At 46.3% G+C, this 22,438-nt stretch overlaps 1 long non-coding RNA gene across 1 annotated transcript in view; it reads right to left on the bottom strand.

Moving 5' to 3' along the window:
• The window catches only part of LOC142588503 (uncharacterized), a 51,424-nt gene extending 32,137 nt beyond the window's left edge, over window positions 1–19,287 (bottom strand). The window contains exon 1 of the long non-coding RNA XR_012829723.1: window positions 19,196–19,287. This is a non-coding gene — a long non-coding RNA (uncharacterized LOC142588503). The remainder of the gene's footprint in view (window positions 1–19,195) is intronic.
• Window positions 19,288–22,438: the final 3,151 nt, after the last annotated feature.

Here is a 22,438-nt window from a genome sequence, read left to right as displayed (position 1 = left end):
CGTACATTATTCTATCGGGTCCCGGTGCAGAGCTGTTGCATAAGATCAAGGCAGCTCGCAGCTCGGCAATGCAGAAAGCACAGTTGTATGGTGCATTTTGTGGGGATTTCCGCTCAAATGCCGTACGTTCTTCTATTCATCTGTACTTGATGAAGAATTTTGAGTAGTGGATTGAGCTTGACACATGCTAAAAGTGCTCCCCTAGGGTGTCTGCCTGTTCTTCTAAGGTATTCCCTTGTTCATTCACCAGAGGTAACGGATTTATTTGCTGTCCTTTGAGCTTCCTTACGCCATTCCGAACTTTCGCCTCCTGTGTGTACGAAGTTATACCTGAAAGGAACCTCGCCCAGCTTTCTCTCTTCACCTGATGTCGTATTCGGCTTCCCTGCAATTTTATGTGCTTAAATTCAATGAGATTTTGAGAAATGAGAAATATGCGACAGCACCCCCATCTATACTAAAATTGTTTATAAAATCAGGTGATAAATGAGTTGATTCTTTAAAATGCTCCCAGCCAGCTGATGCTAATTTCCAAATGGGAAGACGGGGAGAGTTGTCATGCTGCGTTAAGTTTATTGTTATAGGGAAGTGGTCACTTCCAAAGAGTTTATTGATCACATTCCATTCCAGATGAGGCAGAAGAGAAGCAGAGCCTATGGCTAGGTCTATGGATGAATAAGAATTGTGTTGGATGATATAGTATGTTGGCTCCTTCTTATTAAACAGGCAGGCACTAGAGGTCAGAATAAAATTTTCAATAAGTCGGCCTCTTATGTCACAGTGCGTGTCTCCCCACAACGTGTTGTGGGCGTTAAAATCGCCCACATGTATGTAGGGTTCCGGGAGCTGATTTATGAGATTATAGAAATCTGCTTTTTGGAGGTGATAGTTTGGGGATATATATATGGTAAAGACAGTTACCAACTTAATGAAAAGAATCCCTCTAACTGACACTGCCTCGAGGGGCGTCTGTAAGGCTACCTGGCGACAAGCTATGGACTTGTCTGCAAGGATTGCTACACTGCCGGACAAGGTGTTAGCCTCATCACGGTCCTTGCGGAAAATGGTGTACTGTCAGAGGAAGTTTGTGTGTTTTGATTTTAGGTGTGTTTCCTGTAAACACAGCACTTTTGGATTGTGCTTGTGGATGAGTTCTTGCACATCATCAAGGTTTTTAAGGAGACCTCTGACGTTCCATTGAATTATCTGTGTATCCATATTGGAAGTAACTTGGTGCTGTGTGTAAGGCAACAGAAGTGATGCCTTAGATTACAGAGCTCTTTCATGCCCTGTAACGGCCCTTTCTGAAGCATTCGAGGGAGCCTCGGCACTCCTTAGGCGTTTGGTGTACCTTGAGGATAGGTGTAGTGTCTATTGCCTCTTGTGAGGCGCCGGACACGCGCTCTTGCGAGCGAGAAGCTTTCCGAGAGAGTTCTGCCCCGGAAGGCAAGACCCCTGCGCCCACCAGCTTGGAGGTCGATGGGGCTCCCTGAGGGATTTGGCTGCGCCGGCTGTTGCCAGCGCTGGAAGGAGCCGGGGAGGTTGGGGTAGCCTCGGCTGCGTCCACCTTCGGGGTTGATGGTCCCTTCTGCTGGGTTGACGGAGCAGCGCTAGCTGCAACTGCCGACTCACAGCTTGTGGGTCGGACAGCCACCGGAAGCCTTTGTGTCGCTGCCCCCTGACGCGTCACATCGGCAAAGGTTTTCTTGGGCAGGTATGAAACTCGCTTGCGTGCCTCCTTGAATGATATGTTCTCTTTTACTTTGATTGTTACAATTTCTTTTTCTTTTTTCCAGGATGGGCACGACCGCGAGTACGCGGCGTGCTCTCCATCACAGTTTACACAATGGAGAGTGTTCTCGCAAGCTTCAGAGGTATGTTCATGGGCACTGCATTTCGCACAGGTTTGGCGGCCTCGGCAGCTCTGCGGACTGTGGCCGAAACGTTGGCACTTGAAACATCTGAGGGGGTTGGGCACATATGGCCTAACACGGAGCTTGATGTACCCTGCCTCGATTGAGTCGGGCAGGACACTCGAACCGAAAGTGATTAAGTGTTTGGTTTGGATTTCTTTGCCATCTCGCCTCATCTTAATTCTTTTGACATTTATAACATTCTGTTCACTGAAGCCCTCCAAGAGTTCAGCCTCAGTGAGCTCCAGCAAATCATTGTCCGAGACAACGCCGCGGGGTTACTACTACTTGGGTCTCCCCAAATGATACTAGTTTAGGCAGTTTCTCAAATTGCTTCTGATAGCGAAGCCCCAAGAGGAGGTCACCGCTAGCCATCCTCGACGCATTATAACCTGGACCAAAAACTTCGGTAAGAGACTTCGATACAAGGAACGGTGAGATTGTTCGCACTGGTTTAGCTGGTTTTTCAGAATGGATCACGTGGAAATGAGGGAAATTGTGGACTTGGCGTCCGAAAAACTGAAAGACCTCTTCGGTGCACCCTCATTTCTGAGGGCAATCAGGGAGTTTAGGAAAAGCATTTTCCATAGGGACACGTCCATTCCTCTATGCAGACGACAACGAAGATAGGGACATTAACGGACTTCATTTAGTGGGTCAGTGGGATCCGGCGAGAACAAAGAAGACGTGTCTCTGGCTGTTTTGTATTTGAACAAGTTGTCCTGCGGTTCTGGAACGTCTCCCTGTCTACTGTCCACGTTGTACTGCGACACTGGCGGAGGTGCAGGGTACTGACCGCGCCTGATGCTCGGGAGTCCTTCTGGGAAACGTTCCTCTAGCCCGGACGCGTTATCATCAGTTACGACACCCGTGCATGGCTTTAGTCGTCGACTGCTAGGCCTTTCCCCGGAGTTATCCCCTCTTCAACCACCCCTCTCCAGGAGCAACACACATCTCGCAATGGCCAAAACCAGCCCACCGCAAGCACCCCAAAGCAGCAGGTTTTCCAGTCCACAGCAAGTAACCGTTCTGCATCCTCTGGTTCCCGATCGCTATCATGGAGCAGTCTTTGAAGACATTGAAGACTGGCTGGACAAATATGAATGTGTCGCACAGATTAATCAGTGGACTGAGCAGCAAAAGCTCTCCCACGTCTATTTCGCCCTTGACGACAGAGGCCGTACTTGGTACAAAAACCGCGAAGCTAGCCTAACGACATGGAATGACTTTCGTCAGAAAATCACGGATACTTTTGCGAGTGCCGACCGACGCGACCATGCCCAGCAGATGATGGAGCTACGAGTACAGCAACCGATTGAGTCGGTCACAATGTTCGCCGAGGACATGGCCCGCCTCTTTCGTAAAGCCAACCCAAACATGACTGAAGAAAGAAAGTTGTGCTACCTCATGCGAGGTGTAAAAGAGCAGCTGTTCGCGGGACTTGTGCGGAATCCACCAGTCACCATCGCTGACTTTATCAAAGAGGCTACGGCTATTGAGCGGGCCCTTCATCAGAGATGCAGACAGTACAATCGACTCTCCACCAGCACCACAATCAATGCCGCCGCAGTGAATGGCGAGTATCAGAACCCCTTGCGGGAACTGATCAGAGAACTCGTCAGAGAAGAAATTCAAAAGATTCTGACACCGACAGTGGATAGACCCGTAGCGTCAATCGCCGGAGTGGTGCGTGATGAAATCAGGCAGGCGTTACCGGCAGCCGATCTTCAAGATCACTAGCGTCCCATGACTTATGCAGCCGCTGTCCGATGTCCACCACCCGTTAAACCACACCGCCATACCACCAGCCTCCGACAGTCGCTCCTTGGTCGCCGCCGCAAGAGGAGGCTTCGAGGCGCACACCCGTTACGCAGCTACAGTCGTATCACCAACCGCCGTTCACAGCGCCTTGGTCAACGCCGCAAAACGATACTACGGGACGGCCGCAATTTCGGAGAACCGATGCATGGCGAACCGTCGATAGGTGCCCACTCTGTTTTCACTGCGGAGGCGCCGGCCACATTTCGCGTAATTGCTGGCATCGAAACGCATCATTTAGACCTTTTCGTCCGTGGTCCTATGGTCGACGTGCAAATGACGACTCCATGCTACGCCGCGACGAAAGTGCTTTTCAGGGACCTTCAATAGCGCACCCGAATGACGAATCTGTGCTGCATGTTCAGTCCGATTTCGGCCGCCGGTCGCGCTCTCCAACCCCTCCACGTCAGATGCCTTCCCCTACTGGATGTACTTTTGCTGACCTCCGAGGACGAAGGTCGCCCAGCCCACGCCAGGGAAACTGAAGGCGGCGATTTCTGGGGGTAAGGTTGCAGGCCCACCGCAAGACACTAAAAAGCCCCCGACACTCTCGCCGCAGAATGACGTGAAGCCGATAAACCCTGACACCGAAGAAATTGTGAGCACCGACATTGATGTTTTCGTGGATGGACAGCCAGTGCCAGCGTTAGTCGACACTGGTGCCGACTTCTCTATCATGAGTCAGGAACTGGTCCTCCGCCTGGAGAAAGTAAAGGCGTCATGGACGGGACCCCACATAAGGACGGCAGGTGGGCAATTACTGATGTCTATTGGAAGATGTACTGCTAGAATTAGCATCCAAGATTCTTCTTTCGTGGCCACTTTCATCGTTCTTCCTGTGTGCCGTAAAGATTTGATTATTGAAATGGATTTCCTGAAAGAATATGGTGCCGTAATTAACATTCCGGACCGCATGGTGACGTTTTATATGAGCCCTGGTTTAGTCCATTGCTTATCGCCGCAACGCAACTCCTTTCGTTTAGCAGAAGACGACGTCGTCATCCCACCTCGATCATGCACCCTTGTTTCGGTAGCATGTGACGCACCGTTTCATTGCGAGGGAGTTGTCGAACAAATAACCCACGTTGTTGCTTACTCACGGTATCTCGGTGGCACGAGGAATCGTAAATGTCAGTGACGCGCGCACTAACCTGTTACTAATTAATTTTAGCACAGAGCACCGGTGCCTTCCAAAGGGCACGGCTGTGGCTTATTTTGATGGTGTTGCGGATATTCGCGGCCGCTGTTCGTTACTCGAAGAAGCACCTACGCAAAACCCAGCTTCTGCACTTGACGTCAGCACTGCCTTGTCGCAGCACAAACGAGAGCGGCTTCTCACGCTGTTGTCGAAGTTCAATGACTGCTTTGCGTCGACGTCCAGCGTCGGACGGATGCCTCTAACGAAGCATCGGATAATTACAGAGGATACGGCAAGACCAATTCACCAAAATCCTTATCGTGTGGCTCCCAGAGAATGTGAAGCCATACAACAACAAGTGACAAAAATGCTGGAAGACGACGTGATTCAACCATCAACGAGTCCCTGGGCTTCTCGTGTAGTTCTAGTTAAGAAAAAAGACGGCAGCTTGCGTTTCTGCGTGGACTACCGAAAACTAAATCAAGTGACAAAGAAAGACGTGTACCTGCTTCCCCGTATAGATGATTCACTCGACAGGCTTCGTCACGCGTGTTACTTCTCTTCAATGGACTTAAAAAGCGGATATTGGCAAATCGAGGTAGATGCAAGAGACCGTGAAAAAACTGCAGATCCAAGAGACCGTGAAAAAACTGCTTTTGTGACACCAGACGGCCTATACGAATTTCGGCCGTGATGCCAACCACCCACCATGGAGCCCAACAAGGGGACGTGACAGAAGTTCCTGCTAGAGAAACCCTGCCAACGGCAGCTGTACATCGCTGCTATAACCAAATACAGCATAACCAAGGCTGGCTAGCCACACAAGGTTAACCCTTGCTACCGGGAAACTAGGAAGTGAGGAGAAGTGAAGACAGGAAAGACGAAAAAGGCAAGAGACAAAGACGAAGACTGGAGAGGAGGTCAGGAAAAGGCGGCTACCGATTCCCCCCAGGTGGGTCAATCTGGGGGTGCCATCTACGTGAAGCAGAGGCCAAAGAGGTGTGTTGCCTCCGCCGGGGGGCCTTAAAGGTCCGTACACCGGGCATTGGCTCAACCCCCAGGATCCCCCTTTCCCCGGACACGGCTAAGCCACGCACGGCTACACGCGGGAGGCTCCAACCCTTGTGTGCTTGGGTACGTGGTGTCGCAACACACCAAACGCCTGCTTACGCAGACGCCCCTGCGGGGGAGCTTGCGTGAAGAGATTGGCTTAGTGTAGTGGAATCGCATTACCATCCCAGCTGCAGGCTTTGTGTGCGTGAACCATATTGCAGTACACTCTAGCAATAACTAATCCACACCAAGCTTACTTACCACGCAGGACAGTGCAGACTTACACATGTGTATAAAGCTCTCAGGTGGCTAGAGTGATAATAATGAAGGTAATGCTATTCTATAATACTGCAATAATGATTGTGGCATGCTAGATGAACTGAGTTGTGCTGCTAATAAAACAAAGGATGCACACTGCCTTTTGGTTCATGTGTTTAGTTTGCAAGAATCCTTCACAAAGACATTTGCCCTAAATGGGCTTCAGCAGCACTGCATGATGAAATATTTTGAATTACAATCCCAACACTGCAGACGTCTGGTGGTGGAAACTGTGTAATGTTACACTGATAGTTTGGCATGAATTTGGTGTTCAGTGCTCACTGTTCACAAAACTCTTCAGACTGACGTGCTGAATAGCACTTTACACTGCTTTCAATGGAATCATTTTGCATTACCACATTTTGGGAATATACAAAATGGCTCAATGACATTCATGACCATGCCAAGGACGTTATCTGATCATACACCCTCGTTATCCTTGAACTATGGCCAGCTTGAAGCAAATATACAACTACTGTACATTCTTTGTGCAACCTTTAATATCTAGCTTTTAGCATTTTATAACAGTCATGAAACCAGGGTAAATGCATGAACACACATTTTGTTTATATACAGCTGGAACAAAAGTTTAACAAAGTTGGAAAAGACTGACACATGCATATTCACTGCATAGGCATTGAACACTCATGCCAATGAGAGCAACCTGAGGGTCATCACAATGACCTCTGGGCAGTGCGAGAGGAATACTGCCAGCTCAAGACTGTATAAACACCCACAACAGTCTATAGAGATCGGCATTCTTGATGTTTAGTGGAAATGTCTATAAAGCCAGTGCTCCAAGAAAAGCTTCAGTTTAATGCAAGTGTTAAAGAGATTGCAAGTATTATAAGCTAGGTTCTGCATGTTTTTCAAAAGCTTAGTGTGAGATAAGCACACATAAATTTTGTCTTTTGAAAACCTAGCTGTGTTACCAGAGTGCTAAACTGTAATAGGTATCTTTTAACTAAGTCTGGAAAAACATTGGCTTCTCATTCTTTGCTTGATTCCCAGGCCAGTTATATGCACATTGTATGGGGTGGAACTGCTCAAACCAACTTGACAAACATTGTTTTAATGCATAAGGGATGATGCACATCAAACACTCCGTACATGCATAATACTGATAATCTTTCTGCAATACAATATATCCACAACCTATACACAGCCAAACTCTTATACAAGGTATTTTGGCCTGAAGCACTAAAACATACATTTATGGAAATCACTAGATTTAAGAAAACGTATACCTATTCACAGTACTCAAAATCCTAAGTTATGGAATGTTCGTCATTCTAGAACAAGTTTTACCAATAATAGCAATATTTTACCCAGACTTCTCCAATCCTGTAACAAAGCTTCAATTAATGTCCAAAACCTTTGTCAAGTTTAGTTCACAGATTTTGTAGGATCCCTTGCTAAAATTTCATTATGTAGTTTATTTCCAATTGTGTTGAGCCACTATTTCAATCAAGTGTATGCTTCTTGCGATATTCCAACACTGATTTGCATGCTTGACTCATTGCTGCTGTGTAAACTGTGTGCATTGGGCAACTCAAGCTGCATTTGTGCAGCTTCCACCTCGACTCCTCCATACATATTGCCCTGTACACACTACTGCAGGTGGCGATATTGCATAGAATAGAAAATGAACGCAAAAAGACAAAGTTACGTTTCGCTCGTAACGCAAAGCAGTGACATGATAACTGGCAAAATATAACGCGCTGTAAGCCTTAAGACTTTCATGCAGTGTTTGTTGGTGTGAAAATCTGCAGGTTCGACTGAGCAATCTCTTTCAAGTAGTGAGAGTCGTATTCATTTATAAATGCCGCACCTCCTTCTGGTGAATTGGGAAGACTTGGCTTTTCATCCTCCTCTTTCCTATCCGTAATTCAGCCATTGGTCTCTACTAAAACAAACCTTTAGCTTCTTCAGGGGCAGAACAGCGATTTGACCTTTTGGCACAACGATAAGCACTTTTCATGTAATGTAGAACACCATATGGTCTCAATATTAACTTGGTCAATAAATATTGCGGAGCCAGGTTCATGCATATCAAATTCAATGCTGCATTCTGGATAAAAGTTAGCAAACTAGGTTCATGAATGGTTCAAGTTAGCAAACTAGGTTCATGAAAGCCATTCCTTTGACGGAATGGCTTTCCCTATGTGTACATTATGGTATAAAGCTGCTCATACCATTTTGACTTGCAACAGACGTCTGTGTGTTCGTCATACTTCAATCGAGCAAGAAAAAACAAACAGGTCATGCAACAAGGTTGTTTAAGGATGACCTCACGTGTGTCTAAATCGAAATTACAGCAGAAGGGCAGCGGATCGGGCGAGTTGGTGTTGCATGGTAACAATAAAATTCAAACAGCACTAAACGACAGGACCAGAATGAGGAGGAGACAAACACGGCGCTGAACTTACAACTGATTTATTTGAAGTAAGAAGTCAACATTTATATGTACAAAACTGGGCACGCATGCGCCCGGTCATACATCGATGATCAGATACAAACTCCGGACAGCCAACATTCGCACGGGTTGTACCTGCCTTGCAATCTACCCTTTATGCAGCAATGCCATTTCTTTCGCTGACAAGATTAAAGATGTTTTGCTAACGCAACTATTAGATTTTCTGATATGAAATGCTTCAGCGACTTCTCTGGTAGTCTTGTCACTATGAAAAAATAACAATTTTGTATCGTCAAAGAAAGGTACGCATTTACAAATACTGCAATGCTTTGCCAGGTTAGTGTCTTTTTTGTCTAATGAATTGGCATGCTCCATTAGTCTAATATTGATGCAACGGCCTGTCTGGCCTATGTAAGTTTGGCCACAAGATAAAGGAATTTGGTAGACAGCGCCCTTCTTGCAACTGATGTACTTATTGACATGATTTACCTTGCATGCAGCATTCCGTTTAACGCCTTCCTGCTTCCTCTGAACTGCTGCCCCTAATTTACCCAGCTTCATCGGAGCAGAAAAAACAACCCTCACACCATACTTGGCCCCTACTCTCTTAAAACGATGTGACAACGCGTGCTCATAAGGCATGACAACAACTTTTTTCCCCGCGACATTTTCTTTGGGCTGTTCCGAACATTTCAGCGTTTTTATAATCTTATTAGCACCAGCCACAATTACAGAATCTGGAAAACCGGCCTCTCTGCATCTCTGGGCTTGGACCATCAGGCTACTGGACATTTGATGAGTACACAATTTTTTGACAGCCATACCAATACATCCTGTTACAATTCCGAATTTAACAAGCTTAGAGTGACAAGACGCGTAGTTTACAAGAGGTTTTTCACTCCTGGGAGTGTATCGCCAGCATACATAGTTAGACAAAAAGGTCAAACTCGGATCCAAGAACTGCAGGACGTTGCTCTGTGGGATGTCATGTGTGAAGCTCAGTCCAGACCCATGCTTAGAAAAAACATCGAGTAAGTCAGGCACACATTCAGCACCCTTAGACTTAACTATAATTAGGAAGTCATCCACGTATTGAAAAATTCGAATAAACCTTCCATTTAAGTCATTCTCTACTTTCCTGTCAACATAACTTAGAAAAATGTTACAAGTATTGGGGCAATTTTGGCACCAATACACACCCCCGACTTTTGCTTGAATAATTTATCTTCCCACATTACATAGGTATTCTCTTAATAAAAGGATAAAAGTTCCATGAAAGACCCACTCGAAATGCCACAATTATTTTGGAATGCGCACTCATCGTTTTGGTCTGAGATGCAATTCTGAACACATTGCAGAATTTGATTATGGGGAAGAGAATAGAATAAATCGACCACGTCTATGCAAAACCAAAGCACAAAGCCGGGTTCTCCTGCAAGAGAAACTTTACAACTGCCTCCGAGTTAGGCACAACAAACGGGTCAGTCACAGAAAGTGCTGACAAATGCTTATTGAGGTAAGATGATACCACCAATTGCCAAGTTTGGCGTTCAGAGACTATTGCTCGAAAAGGAATGCTGGGCTTATGCGTTTTTGCCGAGAAGAAAATTTCAAGCAAAGAGCGCTCTGATTCCTTAACTTTATTTGCCAAACTTAGAAGCCCCATGCCTTTCAATAATGAAACGGCTTCCTTCTTATTCTTTACCGGTTCCTTACTAGTCACTTTAAAATGTTTGCCTATTGCCTCAAGCGCCTTGTTTGAAGACTGTTCCTCAGAAAGTACAACAAAGTAACCTTCTTTGTCAGATTGTACGACGCGCAAGCGGCTATCAACCAAGTAATCCACCAGCAATCGAAATCTATCGCTGCACACTTTAGGGCTGCTACTACTAGCCACAGTGTCAGCACACTCTGATACACACCTAGTTCTGTCCTCGGGCTGAGCCTTAGATGACACATTATGGGCGAAGGCCAACTTTTCAACGGTTCTCAGACCCGGGTCGAGGCAAAACTTAGGTCCAAGGCACAAGGTCTTTTCATGCTTTGAATCCAAAACGACGTCTCCAAGGACCAGCAGCTTTCCTTCTGCAGGAATACTTGTTGTGCCTTTCGGAAGGGATGTTCGGACCGTCTTCCAAAGGAATTCCGTGAGATGGTCAATGGTCACACACCACTCGCGAAACACACGCTGACCTCGGCATCTAGTCCGAAGCAAGTCCTTGAAAAGCCTCGCCTGGCGCCACCACTCACTCTTGAGAATTTTGCACATTCTTCTGTTGTGTCCCGTAGACGAACGTAGCCAGCCACAAAGCGCTTGTAAATCCTAAGGGCAGGTATCATACCAGCAGTGCCACGACGCGGTGCGAGCTCGGCAGATACACACGGCGATGATGGGCGAGAGTGCAGCCGGGCTTGACAGATCAATATTTTGACACATAAAAGAAGCCCATGTACAAGAAATGAACTGCAGAAGGGCAGTGGATTGGGCGAGTGTACATATAAATGTTGACTTCTTACTTCAAATAAATCAGTTGTAAGTTCAGCGCCGTGTTTGTCTCCTCCTCATTCTGGTCCTGTCGTTTAGCGCTGTTTGAATTTTATTGTTACCATGACTACAATGTCCAAGACTACCAGAGAAGTCGCTGAAGCATTTCATATCATCAGAAAATCTAATAGTTGCGTTAGAAAAACATCTTTAATCTTGTCCGCAAACGAAATGGCATTGCTGCATAAAAGATTGCAAGGCAAGTACAACGCGTGCGAATGTTGGCTGTCCGGAGTTTGTATCTGATCATCGATGTATGACCGGGCGCATGCGTGCCCAGTTTTGTATGTATAAATGTTGACTTCTTACTTCAAATAAATCAGTTGTAAGTTCAGCGCCGTGTTTGTCTCCTCCTCATTCTGGTCCTGTCGTTTAGCGCTGTTTGAATTTTATTGTTACCATCGAAATTACAGTGAAGATGTCCAGAGGTTTCTTATAACGTGCAAAATTTCTCCTGTGTAATTGTGCATTGGTTCATGTGAAAGCTATTTAAATTACAACCACAGGATCTGTTCTTTCAATAGTACAGGACTGCAAGGAAACGAGTCATCTGTTGAGTATGTGTTTAACCCTTTCAGAGTCGGGTGTTTTTAAAGGGGACGAACCCTCAGTGTTGGGTTTCTTTTTTTTCTTGTATATTATAAAACAAACACAACAGTTTGTTTTCGCTGTTCAGAGGGGAAAAGTGACATGGATAATGGCAAATGCACTCCTAGTAGGGTCCTTACTAGACAGTGGAGAACGCACAGGTACGTGACCCGGTGGGATAGAAACGTGGAAATGTACCGGTACATCAGTGACACTCAAAGGGTTAACAAAGTATTTCTAAAGTAGCACTGTCAACATCCACGCTAAACAATGTCCAACCGGAGATTATCAGAGGCTTAGTTTTTTTTTATTCGCCAGCCTCCTTGAGTGAGCTCCAAGCCGCACTAGTACGATGAATACCAAACTGCAGCACAAATAACAAGACTGCACAGCAGAATTACAATGGAACCTCCACTGGAGAGAAATGCAACAAAAGAGTAGCCACCATAAAAAGAGCAAAAACGGAAAACTGAGGACCAATGGCTATGGCCGCTGCAATGACCTCCAGAATAATGACAGTGCACTTGAAGTTTTGGTTTCATTTTTACTAGCATGGCAGCATGAACATATGCTTTCTTTGTGCAGGCTTAGCACAAGTTTATGCTAAAATGCCAATTTGGAGCAGGATGGCGCAGAGGACTTCTTTTGGTGTGATTTGGTGCGATTGGCACAGCTGTTTTACCACTGCTTTTAACTGCTGTATTCGTTTGGCTTTTCCAAAATTTATATTTTGGTTCCCCCATTACCGGGCCTCCATGCTATACTTAAAAGAAAAAAAAAAGACAACATCAGTGCCATCCAGTAAACATGAGAAGCCAAGCACTTGAAGACTAATGAATATGAAAGAAGCACACTCAATCATTGTCATTACATGTAGAATAAGAAAACTTATTAAGGATACCTTTGCAGGAGGCGACATGATAGAACATGAAGTGCAGCCAACTCTATTCAGTACACAGATGTTAAGCGGGTATTAGCCAACCATGACAGCTGCTAGTGCAACTGTGCTCAGGATCTGTATTCTCCACGGTTGTAGCATAGGCAGAGTGGCTGAGAGGTAGAATACCACCCAGCTCAGATTAGAATCAGGCCATATTTGGGTACAGAAGACGATCTATCTATACTGGCAGATGAAGTCCTGCATGTCTCATCTTACAGTTATTCGGTGAGAACTGTGGCGACTACTGAAATAGCCAGAGCATATGATGACATACAATATGAGACCATTGTACGAAACATGAAAACACTGAGCTTCCAGCTTTAGAGAATACAGACCAAATAAACGAAGTACTTTGGGCAATAATCTGAATAAAACCTCCTGCGCTCACCAAGCATATAGGTGTGTAGCAGTGAATGCGAGCGTTTTGTCTGCAGGGGAGGTATTCTGCAGGAGTCCACCTAGTGGACTGTCCACTTCAGCCGCTGCTGATTGGCTGGGGCCGCTCGTCTCCTCCTCGCTCATACAGCTGCATCCAACCAGCAGCGGCCGAAATGGACAGTCCACTAGGTGGACTCTTGCAGAATACCCCCCCTGCTTTTCAAGAGCGGTTGATTGCTGCGCCGCCGTAACTGGCGACTCCGCTGAAGCCACGTGGAGAGTACCGCCCGCTGCACTGCCCCTTCTAGTACACTACTTTGGGGTAAAGTTGAGAAGTCATGAACCTGAAGACTATAAACGGTGGCTCATGGACAACATATTTTATGAGTTACTTTTGCAGTACTACCATGAAATGAGCTTCCATGCTTATTTGTAATTTCACTCCAGCACTATGCCACATGGCAGTTTAGGCAAGTAAAAAAAAATCAAATTATTGTGCCAAAGTGACAATTTTTCTTTTTATTTGTAATTTTCTCACAAAGGATTTTAGGGTTCCAGCAATGGACATCGGCAGACATCAAACTGACCGGGGTCGTGAGCCCATAATGCCTAGTGCTGTAATATATTATGGTGATCTAATGCACATGTTGGAAACTATGCGAAGCAAAGCTTTAGTCAAGCAGTTTGTATTAAGTACTATACAACTAACAGCGATGGCATTTGTGTACTTTCATCCTATGCAGTGTGCAACCTCATGCAACTAAAACAGTCACAACTTTAATCTCATGCAATTTTTACATTGATGCACTACATCGCACAAAAGCTCTGCTGAAATGGAAACACCAAATTGGGCGGATGCACAGTGTGAGACATCTACAGAGCGATTTCTCAAGGATGAAGGCAAAGTATGACACTTGTAGAGAGAAAAATAATGACAGGTGTATGCACAGAGAAGTACAACACCTATCTAGCTGCATTAAAGATTCTGTGCCTCTTGTGTCACAGTGGCACATAGTTATTCTGGAGGATTGGACAAGAGTCGACACATACTGTACGTAGTGGCATGTACTGACCAGCTAAATAAAATTTACATTGAATATAATGCATTATATTCCATTATGAGGTCAGTGTGCTTTAGAGATATCTATGAGCTGGTATTATATGTTCCAATATTTATTTAGAAATATTTTTTATTATGCAGAACAGAGGTGCTCTTACTGACACTAATATGTCAGCCGGCATACAGGGGTTATACAAGCTCATTTGCTGGTACTTACATTTGTCACACATATAACTTTCGTATATAAACATATAAATATACATATCCACAAATATGTCTGGCAAGGTATCAGCCAATCTAGCAGCAGACAGCAGCCATGCCAAACATGGAAAGGTAGGCAAAGAAAGATTTGTTTAAAAAGAAAGTGTGGCAATCAGTACAATCCAGCAAACAGCTGCCCATTCTTTTGTTATACTGCAACAAAATTGAACACTAAAAGATAACCAAGGCAATCATTGTGGTGGACCTCTGGGTCTGCTTGCTACAGCGTTGTCTTCAAAGGCGAAAGACAGTGTGCAGTGGAACAGCACAGAACAAATTTAATGAACCGACAAGCCGCCACTGTGATAACATGAGCCAGCAGCTCGTGAGGAGCAAATGACAGAATGAGGAGGAGGCCAGTGCGAGAAATAGGTTCCAGCAGTCAGTCTGACAACACCACTTTTATTAAAGGGGCCTTGAACCACCCCTCGGGCTTGGTAAAATAACGTAGTCTGCAGGGTAGCATACGCTGCCGTGAACACCTCAGCCAAGTTTTGCTGTCGTATGTGATGCATGGAGCTCGCAAGCGGAATGCGAAGTCACCTTTCTCGCAAACACTCTCTTTTCGACAGATGGCCCTGTCCTCACTCTCTTCTAGACATACTATTTTGTCATTGGATGCACTATTTCTTCATTCCATTAGACGGCTGCTATTGGCCGATAGCTGACATCAAGTTGTGGTCGGCATCGGTCGGTGCATCGATAATGCAGCCGCCACGAAATGAAAGCGTTCGTCCGAAGGAAGTTGCACGCCAGCTCTCCTTGATGACCTTCACTGAGCCGCCGCGTATACAACAGCCTGCCTCGAATTTTATGCCTCCACTCCATTGCTCTATGTCGCAGTAAATCGCTGAGGTATTACCAGAGCAGCAGCATCATTTTCCTGCGGCTGCTTCACTAAGCTATGCTTAAGTCGTCGTGTTGCTCCAATAGGTCCCAGTGGCTGCACCACTCAGTAAGCCGAAGTTGTCGTGCGGACCCAACCACTCTAAGTATGCCTCTCCGTTATGCTGACGTCGTGGCTAGGCCCCAACTGAAGCACCCCCTGCTGTCATATCAGCAGCCACACTGTACTAAACGTCCTGTGACATGGAGTGAACCGGTGGCATACTCCTGACAACCGGCCTATGTGCTTTGCGTGCGACTATGCCGATTATGCTGCACATTTTTGGGATCGTGTGCAGCCGCCTAGCACAGCACCACCCGTGACCAGCCAGCCCAATCGTCCATATAATGACCACTCGTCGGCTATGTCGCTGACTTTGCACCTGACGCCAACTACCCGCCATTCGCCATCTCCTTGCCATCGCTCTCTGTCACCGATGCGACCTCGCCCCATCACTTGGGATAAGGAAAACTAATCGTTGCAGCCCAAGAGGCAAGGCCTGCGACACCGACGAAATGTGGAAGTCCTCCACGCAGTCTCTCGAATGCAATCAAAGTGTTTGTTGACAGTGCTCGTGCACCTGTACGCGTGGACACAGGAGCCGCCATATGTGTTACGGATGCTAAGTTTTGCCGTATACTTCGGAAAGTCGTGACACCTCTTTCTGGGCTGTCCCTCCGCAGAGCTAGTCCTCAGAATACAGTCAAATCCGACTATATCGAACTCGTTTACATCTAATTATTCTACATATCGAACAATTCCTGGACACGGTATAGTTACTATGAGTATAGCTAGCGGCAGTAACGGAACGGTACAGAGAGTCGAAACCGTTGCTTTGTGCCCTCGGAGAATCCGAAGGATACAATCCATGCTGGCGGCAAAGCCGTGCTACATGTCCTGGTAGACCGCATGAATAACAGATAGGCCAATTGTCACGGGTGCGCCATGGATTGAGAAGAGCGGGCGGAGACTGATGGAAATATTGGCGAGCTGGGCACACAGGCAGCTGTGGCGGCCAGTAGCTGCTTGGGGGGGGGTAGGTGCATATGTTGCAGCTGCTTGCGGATGTGAGGGCGCTGGTAAGTGTGGATTGAATACCTGCAGACGGAGGCCTTGGATTCGCAACAACGGCAGTGTTAAGTGGCACAGGCGTAGGAGGCGGTTGATAAGCAAGTGGTACTGCATTAGCGACTTGTTCTTGTATCACCTGACGGAGATCGGGAGACAAGCGCGACTCTGAGGCTGGACTGACTGGCAGAAGAGAGAGTTGGCATGCCACTTCTTCTCGTACAAATTGCTTGATTTTGTCGAAAATTGCTGAACTGCAAGGAGTAGAAGTGACACCATCACTCAGAGCTGAAAGTGCGACGTCAGGAGCGAGAGCTCGGCACATAGAAAGCCGTTGTTTGCGCAGCTCCTCATAGCTCTGGCAAAGTGTTATGAGGTTGTTGACCGTCTGAGGATTCTTCGCCAAGAGCATTTGGAAGGCGTCATCTTCTATGCCTCTCAAGATGTTCTTGACCTTGTCCACTTCGGTCATATCTGGATTGATACGCCGGCAAATGTCAGCTACATCTTCAATGTAGCTCGTGAAAGTTTCGCCCTTTTGTTGGGCACGACAGCGAAGCTGTTGTTCAGCCCAGAGTTTGCACACAGCAGGGCGACTGAAGACTTCTTGAAGTGCCGTTCGGAATGCTGTCCAGGTGGAAAAGTCAGTCTCATGGCTGCGGAACCAAAGATGGGCGACCCCGGAAAGGTATAATGGTACGTAACCAAGCTTGTCGGCTTCAGACCATTTGTTGTGGGCACTCACTCGGTTGTACGATGACAGCCAGTCCTCTACGTCATGATTGTCAGTGCCATTGAATATGGGAGGGTCCCGTTGGCGTGGCGCACTAGGACAGATGACCGGAGGCGGTGCCATTAGTGGCGCGGTAGGACTAGTCTCCTCAGGCATGGGAGATGTGACAGGGTCATCCGGCGTCAAAGTTCCAGGTTTGCAAAAGGTCCAGCACCTCCACCAAATGTCGCGAAGCACTTTGAGCAGTAAGTGTTTGCGACTAGAATGATGGAGCAGCGAGAAGTAGTGTAGCTGATCGAGCACCGAAACAAGGTTTTTCTCTCGTCGTCATTCTCTCTCACAGCCGCAGCCCCACTGCTCCTTATTTTACAGTAAAATAGCAAAAATTATGCTTACATCAAACAAAAATAGCAGCGACCTGCGATATATAGAACGTCAAGCGGCGGAAATTGCCCCCGGAAGTTGGATTTCCTTCACGGTGGCGGGAAAACCCGGCAGTGTGGCTCTAGGTTCGATGGCCCCAACAAATAAGGGATTATGCAAGGGATGGTAGAATAAAATTATTTTGGACTCCCAACGGCAGCTTTCTCAGCAATTCAGGCTTGCAAGGCACATCACGCAGGTGTCTCGCACCGCAAAGTACGGTAACCCCATCTGCTTAGTGAGGCCGGTCTAGCGTCATCTGCTACAGAACGTGGTGGCGACATCTGAAAAACAATCCTAGCTGCCCAAGTAGAGGATACATAATGAAGAAATTGTAGCTATGTGGGCGCAATTCTGAGAGGAAATTTGGCAACAGCTGTTCTTTTGTTGGATTTGTCAGTGTGCAGCTGACAGTGCTTGCTTTCAGAAGTGTGTGTTTGTGTGTGTGTCGGGGGGGGGAGGGGGTAAATGTCCTACTTTTCCCATTCAGACTGTGCGTGTGGGGGTAGGGGCATTCCTCCCCCCGAACCGGTAGATATGCCTATGACAAGCATGGTGTCATGCACGCACAGGTAAATATAAACACACCTCACTCGATAACCACGAGCACTTGCTGCTGTCACAACGCTGGCAGCGAGAATCGAACACTTCGCACTGCCTCTGTTTTACCACGAAAACGCCTCTCACGGCCAAATAAATGAAAGCAGTCTTGAAAGTACTGGAAACCTCAATTGCACTATTGAGGTTCCTAGCATGACAGACCAAGTGGCCCGAATCAATGCCTTAATCAAGTCGCGAAAGACTACTGCAGACATGTAGAGGTGGGGACATTTACCAGCTGGAACCGAGCAGAACCTGTGTGTATACATACCGGATATGAGTGCACTGAAGAACTTATGTGGCCAAGACTCTGCGTGCTGCTGGTGGAGAGTCCAAACCTCCGTTATCAGGGCTTGAAGTAGCTTTATGTAGACTCATGTGATCTTGGTCGAGACTCCAGGCGCCGTAATCCCGCATTTGAAAAGTGTGTGTGTGGGGGGGGGGGGGCAAATGACCTTCTTTGTCTTTCTCACTTCCGAGAGTAGGGGAAGTGCCCCCCCCCCCCCCCCCTGCTAGGCCGAGGAGGAAGACGCTAGGAGGCAAGTAAAGCCCCTTAAACTTCGTAAAGTAGCGACACTCTCCTCCTCGTTTCTCCTCTCTTTCACGCGCCCTCCTCGACCGTGGTGCCGCCTACACTGCTCGAGCGTAGCAACGGCGCCTGCATGCTCTCCTCGCCACTCCGTAGACGCTTCTCGAGCAAAAATGGCGCTGAAGCAAGGCGCGAGGGCCCACGTGATGCTATTAGGCCAATAGCGACGCGTCGGAGGCCTCGGCCAGAGCGCGCGAGGAGGCGGCATTCTTCAAAGCGTGGCACTACTTTACGAAGTTTAAGGGGTTTTAGAGGCAAGACCTTCGGGCCGACACCTAGGCGGGAGCCCTGTCCACAAACACGCCGGATATCCAATAAAGTTTTTCCGCCTGTCTGTCTGTGTTTGAATCTGAAACAGGTTATGAACACGACAATCCCAAACGTTAACCGACGTTCGTGCCGTTAAAATCGAGCAACATGGTTTTCAGCAAAGTAGAAATCCTTCAGCCATATAATGTAAGCACTTACCGAAATAAGGCGGTGTTGTTGCTGCCGTTCGTGCCAACACGATCCGAAGTTCGCTATTCGTGCACGAATGCGCGAACAAACCGCCGCCGCTAATTTTTTCTCGTGCTCACATATTTTTATTTTAAAACAAGTTTAATTACACAGCTATGTTTTTTTAATTGCATAAAATTTATTTGTGACTTTGGGAGCTGCAAGTCGCAGTATCCCATCAATGTGGCGCCAGATTTAAACCGGCAGGCGTGCTCGCGTCAAAACGTGCATAGGAAATCTACGAAGAATCGGCTTCCGCACGCTCCACTTGGGGAGCACAGATATATGCTGATTGCGCTACGAGGACTTTGATGTACCCAACACAACTCTACGTTCTGTTTGGTTTAGTTCGTTCTTATCAAGCATATTTGCAGCTACACAGCAGTAACTTTCTGTGTGCCGTGCGCTCGTTAAGGTATGAAAGGACACTGATCGGCTTACGACTCGTGGGCGATTACACTCATGTTGTAAACGATCGAAAGAAGGTAGAAGGTATTCTAATAAGAATTTGTACTCATCGAAAGGTTATTTACCGGCCCGTGAAAGTAGTTTTGGTACAATGTTTGGAAGCACTATTCATCTAACAATTAAGATCTATTGCCGGGATATGTTGTAAAGATTCTGTATCCTATAGCACGCCTGGCCCTCCACACGGCCCCACAGAGGCCCGACCTTAAGAATGGCACAGTCAAGCGTGAAATGGCCACTGGTGAATACAGAGGGGGACTTCCCCTTTCCAAGACCTGATGACAACATGATCATGATACAGAGGGGGCGAAGCGCGAACGTTGTCATCAACGTTCGCGCTTACAAAATAGGCTGTGCAGCCTCCCCCCCCCCCACACGCACGCACGCACGCACGCTTGAGACGGGTATGCCGACTATGCATAAGTGTCGATGTAGTTGTCGAATATCCGGCTAACGTGCGTCGCACACGTGGCTGATTTAGAAAAGATTTTATGTGGAGGAGTTGAAGTCTTTCCCGACGATGGTGCCATATACAGGGTGTCCCACATAACTTGAGTCAATAATTTAAAAATAAGATGCGCGTCGGAAGCGAATTGAACCGAACGCATACTATTATTCGCAATAGCCTATAGTAACTCACCACTGCGCAGTAACGATACCACTGCGCAAACGCTCCGTCACGTGGCTTTTTTTCATATTTCGCGGGCTTTCTTTGCAACCCGGAAAAAAGTACTACGTGAGACGTATCGTAAAGGAAGCAACTCAATCGGTGCACATGGTTTGTGAAAGTGCTCTATAAATCTGCCTTTCATACTTGGGGTCCTCAGCCAGTAATTGAAAGTTGGGTAATTAAACTTAATTAATTAGTGAGTTACGGGGAAAACAAAAAAATTGTCTGAGTTACTATAGGCTATTGCGAATAATAGTATGCGTTCGGTTCAGTTCGCTTCCTACGCGTATTTTATTTTTAGATTATTGACTCAAGTTATGTGGGACACCCTGTATATGGCACCATCGTCGGGGAAGACTTCAACTCCTCCACATAAAATCTTCTCTAAATCAGCCACGTGTGCGACGCACGTTAGCCGGATAATCGACAACTGCATGGACACTTATGCATAGTCGGCATACCCGTCAACATTAAAGCACGGCAACCCCAAAGATACAACTGAAACAACAATGGAAACCCTTGCTTCACTTGACCAACCGCATATATTGCTCTCCAACAAGGGTGAGTCAGCACCAACGTTGCCAAACTCCTCACCCAAGCAGTGATGCTATCCCGCATTAGATACCGGGCCAATCACTACGACCTCTCAATTAAAGGACGACATCGAACAACTCGATGTACTCCCCACTAAGGCACTCCTAGTCGTCCGGGGACTCCATCGACATAACAACATTATCGAGCTTCACCGTTACGCCCAGCTTCTTACAACTAGTGACTGTCTTAAGAGGAAGCTTTAGCTCGGGCCCAACTCCGACGCAGCCTATTCAAATACATGCAAAACGCAAAAACGTTTTTATGAGATAACCCCTGGACCGATTTTAATGAAATTTGTTGCATTTGAAAGAGAAAGTTGAATTCTAGTGACTGTTGGAAGCGGAATCTCTATTTAGGGCTTCAATTTTCTTAAAACGATTTTCAAATATTTGACCGTTTGAAAAATATAGAAGCACAATTTTTAAAAATTGATAGCTCTGTATTAAAAACAGATATCGCGGTTCTGTGAACAGCATCCATTAGAACATTGAAAGCGGACAAATTCGATATGTCATTTTACATCTTACGTGAATTTGTTACGTTGTTTACAAGGGTTCTGCAAAAGCTGTATTTCAATGTTACTAATTTTTTTCAGATTCATGTGTAATATATCAATTTTGTCCGCTTTGGATGTACTATTAGATGCATTTCACAGAATTGTATTATCATTTTTCCTTTAGGAGTTACGGAGCTGTAAACTTGGCAGTTTTGTTTTTCGGAAATTTTGAATTTTCGCCAGTTTTTAATAAAAGATTGACGCCCTAACTAAAAAATTCAAAACCAACAGTCACTAGACTTTAAGTTTTTATTTTAAATGCAACAAACCTCGTCAAAATTGGTGCAGTGGTTGCCGAGAAAAACGAATTCTCTTTTTACATGTATTTAGACAGGAGCGCCCGAGCTAAAGCTTCCTCTTAACTGCTGATGCCACACCAAGTCAAAACACTGCTAAAATTCCCTCACAATGACCAACGCTTACTGCGCCATGTAGACCCGCCTGCCCAGTGGCGTACCAACTATACCTCGAGTGGGGGGCGGGGGGGGGGGGCAAACCGCAAATGATCTGCCCCCTCCGCCTCCCTTCTCTCTCTCTATTATATATATATATATATATATATATATATATATATATATATATATATTGCAAATGACTATTACAATAAGCGAAATAGCCTGGAAATGCTTCAGTGAGTTATATTTACATTTAACAGGCATAGACCTATTTATCCATCACACGTGGTGAACCACGGCGCCCGAAAAATTACTTGAATTTAATTTGCATTTATTTCTTGCAACTGCATAAAATGGCAAGATTATGTGGAAAACAAAAGGAGATCAGTGGCTGACAGAGGTCCCTGATCCTGCCCAGAAGCAGCAGTACAGCGCACATATATAATGCACGTTTGCTGCAAACAATTTTATTAATTAAACATAATTGTACTTGGTGCTTACGCCTACAGCGTAAATTCATCGCTAGTTAA

Source organism: Dermacentor variabilis, chromosome 1, assembly GCF_050947875.1.
Source record: "Dermacentor variabilis isolate Ectoservices chromosome 1, ASM5094787v1, whole genome shotgun sequence".
NCBI classification, from domain to species: Eukaryota; Metazoa; Arthropoda; class Arachnida; order Ixodida; family Ixodidae; genus Dermacentor; species Dermacentor variabilis.
Note: the sequence above shows the minus strand (reverse complement) of the source record. Positions and strands in the feature narration are given on the sequence as shown.